The sequence below is a fragment of the Ruditapes philippinarum genome, unplaced genomic scaffold (genome assembly GCF_026571515.1).
Source record: "Ruditapes philippinarum isolate M1 unplaced genomic scaffold, ASM2657151v2 ctg10773_1_1_1_1, whole genome shotgun sequence".
In the NCBI taxonomy this organism is placed as follows: Eukaryota; Metazoa; Mollusca; class Bivalvia; order Venerida; family Veneridae; genus Ruditapes; species Ruditapes philippinarum.
In genome coordinates, this window is record NW_026867002.1 from 26,363 (window position 1) to 39,507 (window position 13,145).

A 13,145-nucleotide genomic window follows, 5' to 3' on the forward strand; every position below is an offset into this window, starting at 1 on the left:
TTATTTTTAATTTTCGTTATAAAAGAATCTATAACAATTACATTTTTATAATTAATGTTATACGCCCATAATACGAAATATACACATATAACGAAAAGGCAATGTACGAAAATATGAAGTACATCATACAACAAACTATATATGCTATATACGTAGTTGATAATATTCTTTAAAAGAAAACTAAACACATATTGAGTTAAGACAGAACTTCATATGTCAAGCAAATTATATATCAGAATGGATAATCAGTAACAATCATATTTTCATTAACAACAGAAGTACAAAACATAAATAAAATCATACAGCTTTTAGTCATCGAGAAAAATAACATACAATGCAATAATAAGACTAAGCAAAACGTGATATCAAAGATTTGGTGTTATAATTCAACCAATGTAATTGATATAATGTATTCAGCAAAATATCAAATGTGTATGACTTTGATATTCATCTGTTTTCTCACTCCTAAAACTGCAGTAACTTTATCATTATAATTAAAATAAAAAGATATAAGATGTCTTGGTTTATTTCAATAATTAAAATAATTCATCTAATAGAATTTTTCTTTTATATCATGTACATGTGAAAAGTTTATTTGTGCTATGCAAAAATGTTATTAAAAACATATTTTATACATATCTATTGTTCAGTTTAGTTTATAAAAAAATATCCTAGTTCGATTGTGATGGAAGATATAAGCTTATTAAAACACTCTCGAGTCCGTTCCTGGAACCAACCTGGTCCCTAGCTAAAATCTCCACTGAGTTTGGACTCGGAGCACGGAGCTGAGATCAGAGTTAAAATTTTCAAAATGTTCATAGCCTCTGGGCCAGTATTAACTAATTAGTGTAACATTTCTTGCTCAAGGGAACAACGATTTGTCCCTGTCGAGCTTTGTCCTACGCGTTAACCACTCGTTCACGCCGCCATTCATGTTTATTGATGTCCACTTGTGCCAACAAAATGCGTTTTAAATGTTCATAAAGAAATATAATCGACAATTAACGCCAAAATAAATATTTTGCTTTCGGCAATGAAAATAAAATTCCAAGAATCTGTACTAGTTTTACGTTATGACTAACAGAAACAGATAAGGAACTAAAAATTAAATTGAAATTGCATTCATTGTAAGGTCATCGCGTCAGTTATTATAAAAAATAAAACTATGTAAATTAGTTGACGCAGCTAAATTTTTAGACTGAATTGTAATTACATGTATATTGGTTTTAAATATTCCTAAGATTTTATCCATTACTCTCTTTAAGAATTGTTAGCGTGACTAATTTAAGAATATAAAATGTTAATATTTTATCCTTCTTATGAATGGACTGTGAAAGAACAGTCTGTTTTCTGATGTTCCATTGCTCTGCTAGCAGCTGTTAAATGTTTCCCCATACTTATCATTGTCGTTATATTTTGTTTATATTTCGGGATAAATGAATCCAGCTCATTTACAATGAAAACTGGATGCTGCTTAAGCTGACGCAAAGGGTGTGATAGAAATTGCTCTTTCTCTTACAAAAAGGCTTTATCAAACCGAGTCTACATCATTTATGTATGTTTGAAGTCTTTTTATTTGCTTCAGACGGCTCTTTCTTTTTCGAATTAATTTTACACTAAAGTCAAATTTAATGATATAAATTATATATTTTAATTTTAAATTAAATTTGTAATAGCTAAATGAAAACGTGATGGATACTATGCATAGATTAAAAGTACAAACATATAAAGTTATACATAGTTCATAAATATTTAAATGAATCAAGTTACTTTTGAATTTTAGGAATAGAATAAAAGAAAATGACAAAGAATTTAGGATTTCCTTTTTTGTATGTCCCCTTTTGAGAACTGCTTATTTGAATACATTTTGCATTGAATATCTACATTTATATGAAAGCGTTGCAAAAGGTATTTAAAATTGACGACTGAAGAAGTATTTTACAGCAAAGTGGAATACTTATAATTATTTCAGAAACATTGCTTAATTAAATTTAAAGGAACATATGCGGGGATTAAAATTTTGTTTCATCTCATATTTATTTTTCACAATTCACGTCTATACATATTTTCAAAAACAAAATATCGAGTCTTCGGCCACTCTCCGGTCTTTATGATTATTTTAGTAATCTCCCTATTCAATGGACATAGACTTATAATGAGAATGCAATTGGACTTATAGTATCAATTTACAAGCGTCATCGTCCGATTTGAAATTCTTATGATTTTGAACTTAAGCATATTTTTGTATCAATTGAATATTATTCTTTTCTACTGGACGTCATGTTATACATATAGCATTTGTGGAATAATATATTGAAAGCGTAAGTTTCGAAGAGTGTCACACTTTGTTCAATTAACCTAGCAAGAAACAATCACAGAATAACTGTTCACATTATATGCATGATAATGTGGCTTCAAACATTTTAAGAACTTCAAAACTGGATATAACATATTCTGAAACCTCTCTGATGTTTCTTTAAGATAAGAATGTATTCAATTCTGCATTTGTCTCTTTCTATATGGTTATAACAGATGTTTTAATCTATATTTAGGTATGAGAATGTATTGCAACCATATCATAAAGATATGACATCGGCAGAAGTACTTTAAAAACAAATTAAAGTTATTTAATGACCATTATGACATAGTTATTCGGCTAGTAACTTAAAAATGTAACTGTTAATGACAACAATGTTTGTTTTGCAAAGTGTTGTTTAAAACTGTGGTTTGCTATCTCTGCGTTTGCAATATGCTAATTGGTACAATATATAATTAAAATTAAAAGTTGTTTTAATTTAATGTTTAATTATATAACGAGAGGTATATATCCAATAATAATATTTTTGGGCAGCAAAATAAAGAAGAATCATTCTATGACTATTCTAGAGGTGGGGGTTCATTTAAACAATTCATGTATATTTATTAATCCATATTTTTTTAATTTTGTTGTGCAAGAATTTTTAATAATAATAATAAAATTTAACAAAAAGATGAGGATCGTGTTTAAAGTTATTCAATTTCTCCAATTATTACCTTACAAAATAAAGCACCACGCTTGTTATGAGTAAAAGAACTTTTCAACAATAGCTGCCCTGTAATTATACAAGAAGCCCAAATAGATATATTTGAAATTCATTCTAATTTCTGAAAGGGTAAAAATATGGTCAAAATAAAGTACTGTATCGTCCATATAGTTCCGTTTAATTTATTCTTGTACTTCAATAAATGAAAACTAAAAATAAACAGCAGTTATTCAAAGGAGAGAGTGTTTTTTTTAACAAAACCACTATTTCGGTATTTAACATTCAACGTGATATTCTAGAGGAAGAACCCAATAATAAATGCAATTGTATTGAACATTTGGGGTTTCTCCCATTTTTCTCCGATTCAATTGCCCTTCAAACCAGTCTAACAAATATTTTAAGAACTCTCGCGTACAATGCAAACATCATAAATATTTGAAAACTGCTGACTATATTTCATAATTATTTCATTATATTATATATCATATGATATAATAAATGGCAACAATAAAGATAAGTACCAGACAAGAAAATTGCCTCTCAAGACGTAAACAAATTTTATAATTATAATGAATTACCGAAAACGACCACACTACATAATTCATATTGTATTAATATAACGTGTATTTGCCTAAATGTCCAGGTGCATGTTAAATTGCAGGTTATTATATTCTATTAGATGTTTATGGCTAATTGTTTTGTTTAAATATATCCTACAAAATGTGTCCAACAATTTCGAAATATCATCTCGGGCTTAGCAAACTTTCCAGTAAGTGTGGTTGTTTTGTTTATTTATGTCAAGCGATTCTGTCTTTATGTAATCAAATTAATTGACTATCCGCTTTGAAGATGTTGATCATTAGATTGTTAACTTACATTATAGGAATCTATTTTGTGTGTTACGTTCTTAAAACATTTACCAAAATTGTTAACAACTAATTCTAAGAAGAAAATAACAATCAGATTTGTCTGTAGAGCAGACATATAAAGTGAAAAATACGACAAAAATGTAAACCTTTTCATCTGCTATTATCAGCAGAATTGTTCAAACGTTTTGAAAATAGAACAGCTGATAATCATCAAAAGAAGACGTGAATCAAAACAATATTTAAAAGAATTTGTAATATGTTATCTTTCTGGCTGTCTGCCTGTCTGTTTGTCTTGATTAACTTTATTATCGAATATATAATGTAAGAAGGCAATGTAACACACTATTAATACATATCAAAGAAAAAAAATCATATATTCTAAACACATTTATTTATTCTAAATCATTCAGATATAACAATCATACACAAACCTTACAAAGAAAAAATATGAGTAATTGTTTGATATAATAAATTAATGAACATTTGTTTTACAAACGAATTCAATTGCTATTCAAAGATAACCTAGTTAAACATATATCATAATTTTTACAAAACCAACAAATAACTTAAATAATAAATATTTCTTAAGAATGTGTGTTGTACAGTGAACTTTATCTGTTATAATTGATATCGTTATTCAACAGCACATGATAAATGCATGAAGATGTTTTTGATGAAAGAAAATTCACCAAGTGTTGCCTCCAATATGCTTAAAAAAAGATATGATGTACATTTTTTAAAGCAATACAAAACTTGCTTTCAGACCGTAAATTGTTATATTAATCATCAGGCTTCCCCTCTGAATAGATCCCTTAAATAATTTATTCACTATTATTATTGAAATATGTGTAAATGTAATATAATTGTTGTTATTAGATTGATTAAGAGATAGGCCGTGGATAGCATGTGTTTCATTTTCTATTCAAATATACATCTTATCCAAATCCATTTTAGTGAAAATCGAATTGTACTTTCACCTGTTTGATATCTAAATATTCTCGACTGACATCAACTTACTTTGCCAATTAAAAATGAAAATTTTCTGCGTGATTCATATAATCTGTTTAACACAAAACAGAAATATTCTATATAAATAGTAACATGAATTATATCAAAACTAAGAACGTCAGTCGTAGTAGATATTTTATTGCATCATATACATAATACATTAACGTTGAAATGTTTGCTTGTATTTCATATTAATATATGCAATCTTTTTACAAGTATAGAGAAAAAAAATAGTTCTGAACCAATACCCAAAGTATGCATGTACAGCGCTATGCTTAATTATAAATTCTAACTTTAAACAAAATCAAACAAATCTTTGTACTTTTGTTTTATTATAAATTATCATTTCGTGAAGTTTTCTTTAAAAATGAACAAACATTAGCCTCTTTTATTACATGCTTTTCGGTGGTTTATAGAAATATATCAGTGATATAAAACTGGTAATTTCACTGTTTGAAACAGTGAAAATACCACTTTGATAATTTCACTGTTTTGAATTTAAGCCCCTTACGTTGTTTCAGTGAAATACCAGCGTGCACAGTACTGGGTACCAACTTAATGGCGTGACGTCGTAAATGACGTCACGTTGTATTATTATTTGGCGCGCTTTTCATTCAGTATTAGGTTTAAAGTCTTATTAGAACGTTTCTTTGCAGGTAATAAAAAGAAAATTTGTTTAGTTTAGTGTAAGATTGAAATATATTTCACCTTGTGAACACCAAAAGTTCATATTTCACTCGTGGCTGCGCCACTCATGAAATATACCTTTTGGTGCTCAGTGGGTTAAATATATTCCGATCTTACACTGAACTAAACAAATATCCTCTATATCATTCACAATAATTTTTCAACACGATAAAACAAATACATCAAGCTGTTATGTGACGAAATGAATATCAAACTGGTGTTTATAATCGAAAGAGTTCCCTACTTTAATTGGCTTATAAAAAATCAAACGTATGGCGTTTTGTTATATCTGCAGATATTGGTTTTATTAATATTAATTATAGTGAGAATCGAATTGCAATGTCAGTTGTTCGATAACAAAACATTCTTGTTGCAAATAATTTGGCCAATAAAAATCGTCTATTTTTTTAACATGAAACAGACAATTCCCTAAAGAATAGTAACATCACTTTCAATTAAAATTTACAGAATCAATTGATTTCAATCAATTCCTTCTTTTTATTCTTCTTAAAATTGGTCCTGTGTGACTAAGGTATTACAGTGTTTGCGGTATGTTAACGTTGTATCTGCCTCGTAGATTGTTCTCACATCAGATGGACCATATTCTTTTTATATATGTGCTTAGGTTATACTTATACTTTTAAATTTACGCAAAAAGAAATATTTGCTAATATAAAACAATTTGCTTTGAAATGTTTTATGATCACAGAAAGTACATAAATCAAAAATTGTCATATTAAACACTTATACAAACTGAAGTAACCTTGTAGGTGATGACCTGTTTTTAGTGTATTTTATCACATTTTTAGATGCTATAGAAGGATACATTTTAAAAGTCCAACAATAAATAATTATCAAAATAAGAAGTTCAAAAGGATAATGTGGGCATAGTTCTTAGACACAAAAGTTCATATCCAGAGTAAGTAGAGAAATCTATTAGAGCAAATAAAATAAAAATAGTATGGTTTGAAAATAAATTTAACATGGCGCTTTGGAAAAAAAAATTATGTCATTCCATCATAGTGAACGAGAGTATTAATTGTATAACTGTAATTGGACATGTATAACAATATCTCATGATAAAGTGAAAACTTATAGAAGCATATATTGTCATAAATTGTTTGCCATGTACAAGGCTTATAGATAGTTTTCCTGTCCAATTTACAAGCAGAACGTTATCATTTGTTTTGCTATCTCAATTTGAAGTCTACTGGATGTTATTATTTCAAAAGTTATCTCGTGAAAAACAAAGATTATATTTTAAGAATCAAATATGAGATATTTTTTATATAATTTAATGTCGTTTACACTGACGTATAGGTAATGCGATCAGTGAAGGAGTAAATAGTACAAATGCAGCTCGACTCTTGACAATTAGGGATAGGTTCAATGTTCATTTTTGTTTAAAAAATTGGAAAATATTCGTAGATTATTCGAAAAAAAAGCTATCAACTATATACTAAAGATTTAAATTAAATTTCATTTGACATTGAAATTAACATTATATTTAATATTATACATGTTTACTGAAATTAACATTATATTTAATATTATACATATTTTCTTAGTATTATTATGAATATATGAATATTCCTTATCATTATGACAATCTACAATGTTATTAAATGTATAATAAATCAATAATTTATCACTTAAAGTTATTCAGAAAATGTGGCATAAATTTTGATAAACAACTTTAAGTGATTTTAAAGTTTTAACGTTTTTCCAGTGTTAATAATCAACCAGTTATCATATCTAGAACTGATTTCGATAGAGTCGTTAATCTGGAAGCTTACCAATAATTGCCGTTGTTTATTTTTGTCTTCCTCAATTATTTATAAATTATGTTTCTAGCATATTCCTTCGGGAAAAGTTAGTGCAAACTATAGAATATTAATTTTGATTAATGATGTAATTGTATAATATTATATTATCATGAATTTTGATTTTTATATTACTATGAATTTTGAAAAAAAAATCATTTCAAGTGAATAAAATACTTGTGCAACAGTGATAATAAAAAGATGATGTAAAAGATTGCACTGGCAACCCAACTAAACGACACAGCATAATTATTATATTTCTTATTTTTTCAAAGCTTGAAAAAATCTAAAAAGAAATAAATTATTTCACAAGATGGAACTTAATGAATACGAGTATCAATATCTTATATTGCATAATAATAAACTCTTCAAATTGAAAAGCATTATGAAATGATGTGCTGTCATTTTCGTTATTTCAATACCGTTACATCATGTGTTACAATTACTTATACTTGTAAAGCTTTGTTATCAAAATAAATAATTGGTTCTTCAATTATCACAGTTAAGGAAACGTTAATTGAAATGAAAAGAAGACAAGGACTGAGTGCTAGGTTCCTTAATTACATGTTCTGAAGCAATGCGATGGTTTGAAATTATTCACAAACGATTAAATGCATTATTTTTGTAACTATTTCAACCACAAACTGTCTGAACTTTCTGAACGTAAATCAATAACTTTATTTGTGACTTAATGCGTTAATTCATTAATTTCTAACTGCAAGTATTCTTCAACAGACGTGTTGCAGTCGTCTTATGTATACAGCGAAGAGATATACTTGACACCCGAATGAAATGTATACACACATTGTCGATGTCGCCAGGCATAATGGAAAGAGGCTCAAACTGGTGTGTGTTTATGTATCAAGACATTTTTAGCCAATCTTGTACTAGAAGATAGGTCTTACTTTTGGATAGTATTCTTAAATTTAACAAACATCTCATTTATTGCTTTCCTCTCCCAAGACCTGTGAATCGCTACGAAACTCATAGTAATGTATTTGAAATTGAGGTGTTATTTAATATTTTTTTCAAAAGGCAAAGATATAAGAATCGTTCGTTTTGCATTCAACAAGAAATGATTAAACGCATCGTTATGATTTGCCATTTTTTAATGAATAGATCAAGCAGTTTTGTCAAAAAGCGGAAACACAATAATATTTCGTAAAATAGTTTGTCTAAATTTGAAGATTCATTCAATAAATGCTGTATAATTGTTATCTGGCAAAAAAATATTCAAATGTTTGATTTTGTATTTTACTGAATAAGATATATTTGACACAATGTACATATTCAGACTAATTTAAATAATACTACTGTTTCAACAATTATAAGACTGTGTTTATGGAATAAATCAGAAATTTGTGACAGAAATTACATTCACTCTAGTAACATAAAAAGGAGCTGGTGCATTTTAATTTTCACTAGGATCGACAAATTGTCCAGAATAATATCTATTTCCTAAGCATTGTGTACATGATTCTTAGAATATAAATTGTTTGCTCTGAATTTAATTATTCAATCTAAAAGCTAGAAAATATGTTAACTCAAAGCTTGGCAGAATATCTGTTTTTTCAAGCTGGTTTAATTATTAGCAACAATAAATTTTAGTGCTTCCTTGTTATTGCAGTTTGAACTAAATGTGCTAATATAAGCTACAGTTAAACTGTCTGAGACAAAAAGATATCGATGTAAACCAGTATAAACAACGCTGTAACATCTTAAAATACTTATATTGGACGTTTTATAAACATTTTATTATTTTTGTTCTTTAGAAAGTCGGGTATGTTTGGTAATCACTTATTAATTTCATGTCAAATGTACAGACAATAATCATATATATGGTTCCATTTATTGATTTCTTTTATTCATTTTTAACAAATTACATGACATTCACATTACGAAGATTGATCAAAAAATACTTTTTTTTCTGTTTTAAATAGATTTCTATACGTAGATTACAATAAACACAATAAAAAGTATTTTAATATGTTTTTTTTTTCGTAACGCGATTGGTAATTTCCGCCGCCATTTTAACTGATGACGTACCTAATTTTGTTAACCCTTATGTCAGTTATACTAAGCGTAAATATTTCTCACTTATACATCAAAATATCTACCGTTTTGTGTCATTGAGTATCGTACATTTTTTTTTGTTTTTAAACGTTACATTTATCATGTTTGTACATACAATCAAAAACTGAAATAGTTATAGTTGTGGGCAATTAAAGATAGTTGTAGTTCTTGTATGTTGCATTTCCTTTTATTCCTTTCAATGTGTTTGACTATTGATGAAGTTTTATTGAATTACTCTGTAATAAGTCCAAAAAGAGTTACGTTTCTTAAGCACTGCACTTCCTCTCATTGCGCTTGACCATTGAATGCAGTTTCATTGAATTCTAAACATTAGTTTTTAAGGTATGCATCTGACAAGGAAAAGGAACAAAGGGCAATAACTCTACAAATACTGAAGATAGAATTATGGTTATTGTACACTGCACTTTCTCTCATTGCGCTTGACCATTGTATGAAGTTGTATCGAATTCCAACTTCTAGTTTTCAAGTTATGCACTGGACAAAAAAGTAACAACGGGCAATAACTGTAATTAGTCCAAATAGCCCTTGACCATTGTATGAAGTTTCTTTAAATTCCAACTTTTAATTTTCAAGTTGTGCAATGAACAATAAAAAGTAACAAAGGGCAAAAACTCTTAAATGAGTCAAGAAAGAGTTATTGTTTCTGTGCACTGCGCTTTCTCTCAATATACTTGACAATAGTATGAAATTGTATTGAATTCCAGCTAGTAGTTTTCAAGTTATGCTCTGGACAAGAAAAAAGCAATGTAAAAGTAACAAAGGGCAATAACTCTATAATTACATAGGAAAGAGTTATGGTTCTTGTGTACTGCACTTCCTCTTGTGCTTGACCATTGTATGAAGTTGTTAAGAATTCCAACCACTACTTTAGAAGTTATGCTCTGGACAAGGAATAGTATCAAAGGGCAATAACTCTGTCAAAATGGTGTTATTGTTCTTGTGCACTGCAAGAGATGGTGGCATTTAATGAAAGCATCCTCTAACACAGAACCATCAATGCCACCACTTAGGACAGGACACACGGGCAAAAAAAACGGAGAAAGTTCTGCAAGAGTAACCGGTGGACATGGAGACATGAATATCTGAAGGATGTCCTGAACATGTACAATCAGAATGAAGACCGGAAATCTGGCAAGAGCTCGATTGTTTCACGTGCAAAGTATTTTGTATTTTGTAACGAGGCGGGGGTATGTGTTTGCCATTGACATTATCCACAAACCATGGCAGATTGCTTGTTTTTCGAGATGCAAGCAGGTGCAAACTTCATTTGGTCTTCTCCAAATCCGGCGCATCTATCTGTGAGGTCCAGGCAATGTCTAGGCAAGGTCTAAATCAATCAGTAAACAAAACAGGGTCCTATTGCGAGGTCTCCATTGCATATGGTCTCTGATACTGCCTATCTGCAACATACCAACCCTCTAATCTTCTCACAAGGCGTTATCTGCCTCCTTAGATTTTCATTCATTATATTCAATGCATACGTAAGATTGCAAATTATAAACAAGAGCATAGAAATCCAGACATTTACACTTAGTATATATGCAGCCAAATGTTGATTTTCGAGGTTCACAAAATCCTCGTGCTTCATCTGTCGCCATATGTGTTCAGATCAATAATCTCTTTACATTGCTAAAACACAAACGCTATAACATTTATTGGGGTTGAAATTTTTGTTCCTGCTCATCTCATTAGCGAGGCTGTCATGTGAGGAAACAGTGGCGCTCTTTTTCGAAATTGTTTGTTCAAGCATATCTTAAAAATATCACATTATTGCGCGGTACGAGTCAATTTCTTTTCATGTTTGTATTTTCATAAATAATCTGAAGCAATTCCTGTGTAAAAATATAGTACGTAATTCTTGAGATTTTCTTAATGAGGAATACGGCCTGTTTTGGACATGTATATATAATGAGCAACAGACATTCTTTAAAGTTAAATGTTTTTGGCTTTTTATTAAGATGTGCAGTTGCACTATCCTGATTTATAGTAATTGTATAAAGATATACTTATAATTTCCTTTGTGAGTGCATAATGTATAAAAAAAGAGACAGATTCTGAATAAGTGTCCAAAACACCATTTTGAAATATGCCATATCAGATTGAAATAATGTATGTTAGGTAATGATTTTATTCTATTTTAAGATAATATAAATTATTTGTTTCCCCGTGTAACAGTACTTGTATTTGCCTCTCAATGACGCTCAAAAATTAAACAAACAGTTGTCGTTTTTCAGATTTTTTTTTTAATCAAATGGTCTTTTTTATGAATACAACTAATAAAACGGATGTAAACATCATTATACAACATTTTCATTATGCTGTATTTTGATTTGAAAAACTAAGTTGTAACTGTTTTAGCATATACACTTGCAACAGGTATTTCTGCTTTTAGTCCAATGCTCACTGTTTTATTTCTGTCAAGAAATTGAGTCGTTATGAACTTACATCAATTACCTTTTTACTTTGAAGATTGTTGATTCGATAGTGAACTTGTAACCATTTGATTGTGTGGTGTTCTTATAACATTTACCATTAGTGTTAACATTTAATTCTTTGAATGAAATATCAATCCGATTTGTTTTTGTTAAAGATAAAAAAGCAGACAAATATAAATGGTAAGAATAATGACAACTAACGAATTATGTTTTCAAAACTATATCTGCTTGTTTTTTAAAGTTAACTTTGTCGAAAATATAATGTAAGAAGGCAATGTAACATACTTTAAATTAATATCATAAAACAAGATCTAATGTCACATATTCAAAACATCAAAAGATATTTTTCTTAACAAAATCATAGCCATACATAACCCTCAAAAGGCACGACTTTAAAATGAAAAGAACGAGTAAAAGTTATAATATTAGATTGATGAACATTTGTTTTTAAAAAGAAGGAAACTCACTATTCTTGTAACGAAGTACAAAAACATATTTCTTAACTTCGAAAAATCTAAACCATGACTTCCGTTTCATCATTAATGTTTGTAATGTGCATTGAACAATGAGTTATAATATCTTCATTTAACAGGATATGATATAAGAAACGTCGGTATGTTTTTCGAAGAATGTAATATCATCATGGTTGTAATCTTATCAGCTGCCTTCAATAGGCCTTAACGAAATATAAATCCCATACATATGGATCACATTCTCTTCAGGTATACATCTTATCTAAATTCATTTCAGGGAAAATTGAATTTTATTTTCACCTGTTTGATATCTAAATATTCTCGACTTACATTTAATTTCTTACTTTTGCAATTTAAATTGCAAATTTTATTTTCTTCGTTATTTATATAATCGGTTTAAAATAAAACAGATATCTCCTAAAAAAAAGTAACTTGGATTATACCACGACTGGGAGAAATTAAACGTCAGTTGTATTATGTATTTTATTGGATTATGTTCTAGTTTTGTGTTCTAAAGTGGTACTTACATACCTTTTCATTGACGTTCGGTTATGTTTTATATTTATTGTACTGCAATTTTTCTATAAGTTAGTGCAAATTTCAAAAACAAAACTTAAATTAATTCAATTTTTTGAATTTATATGCAAAGAATGCATATGCAGTGCATTGCTTAAACCGTTATTCTAAATCTAAACGAAATCAAACAAACATTGTTCTTTCGTTCAAATAATCT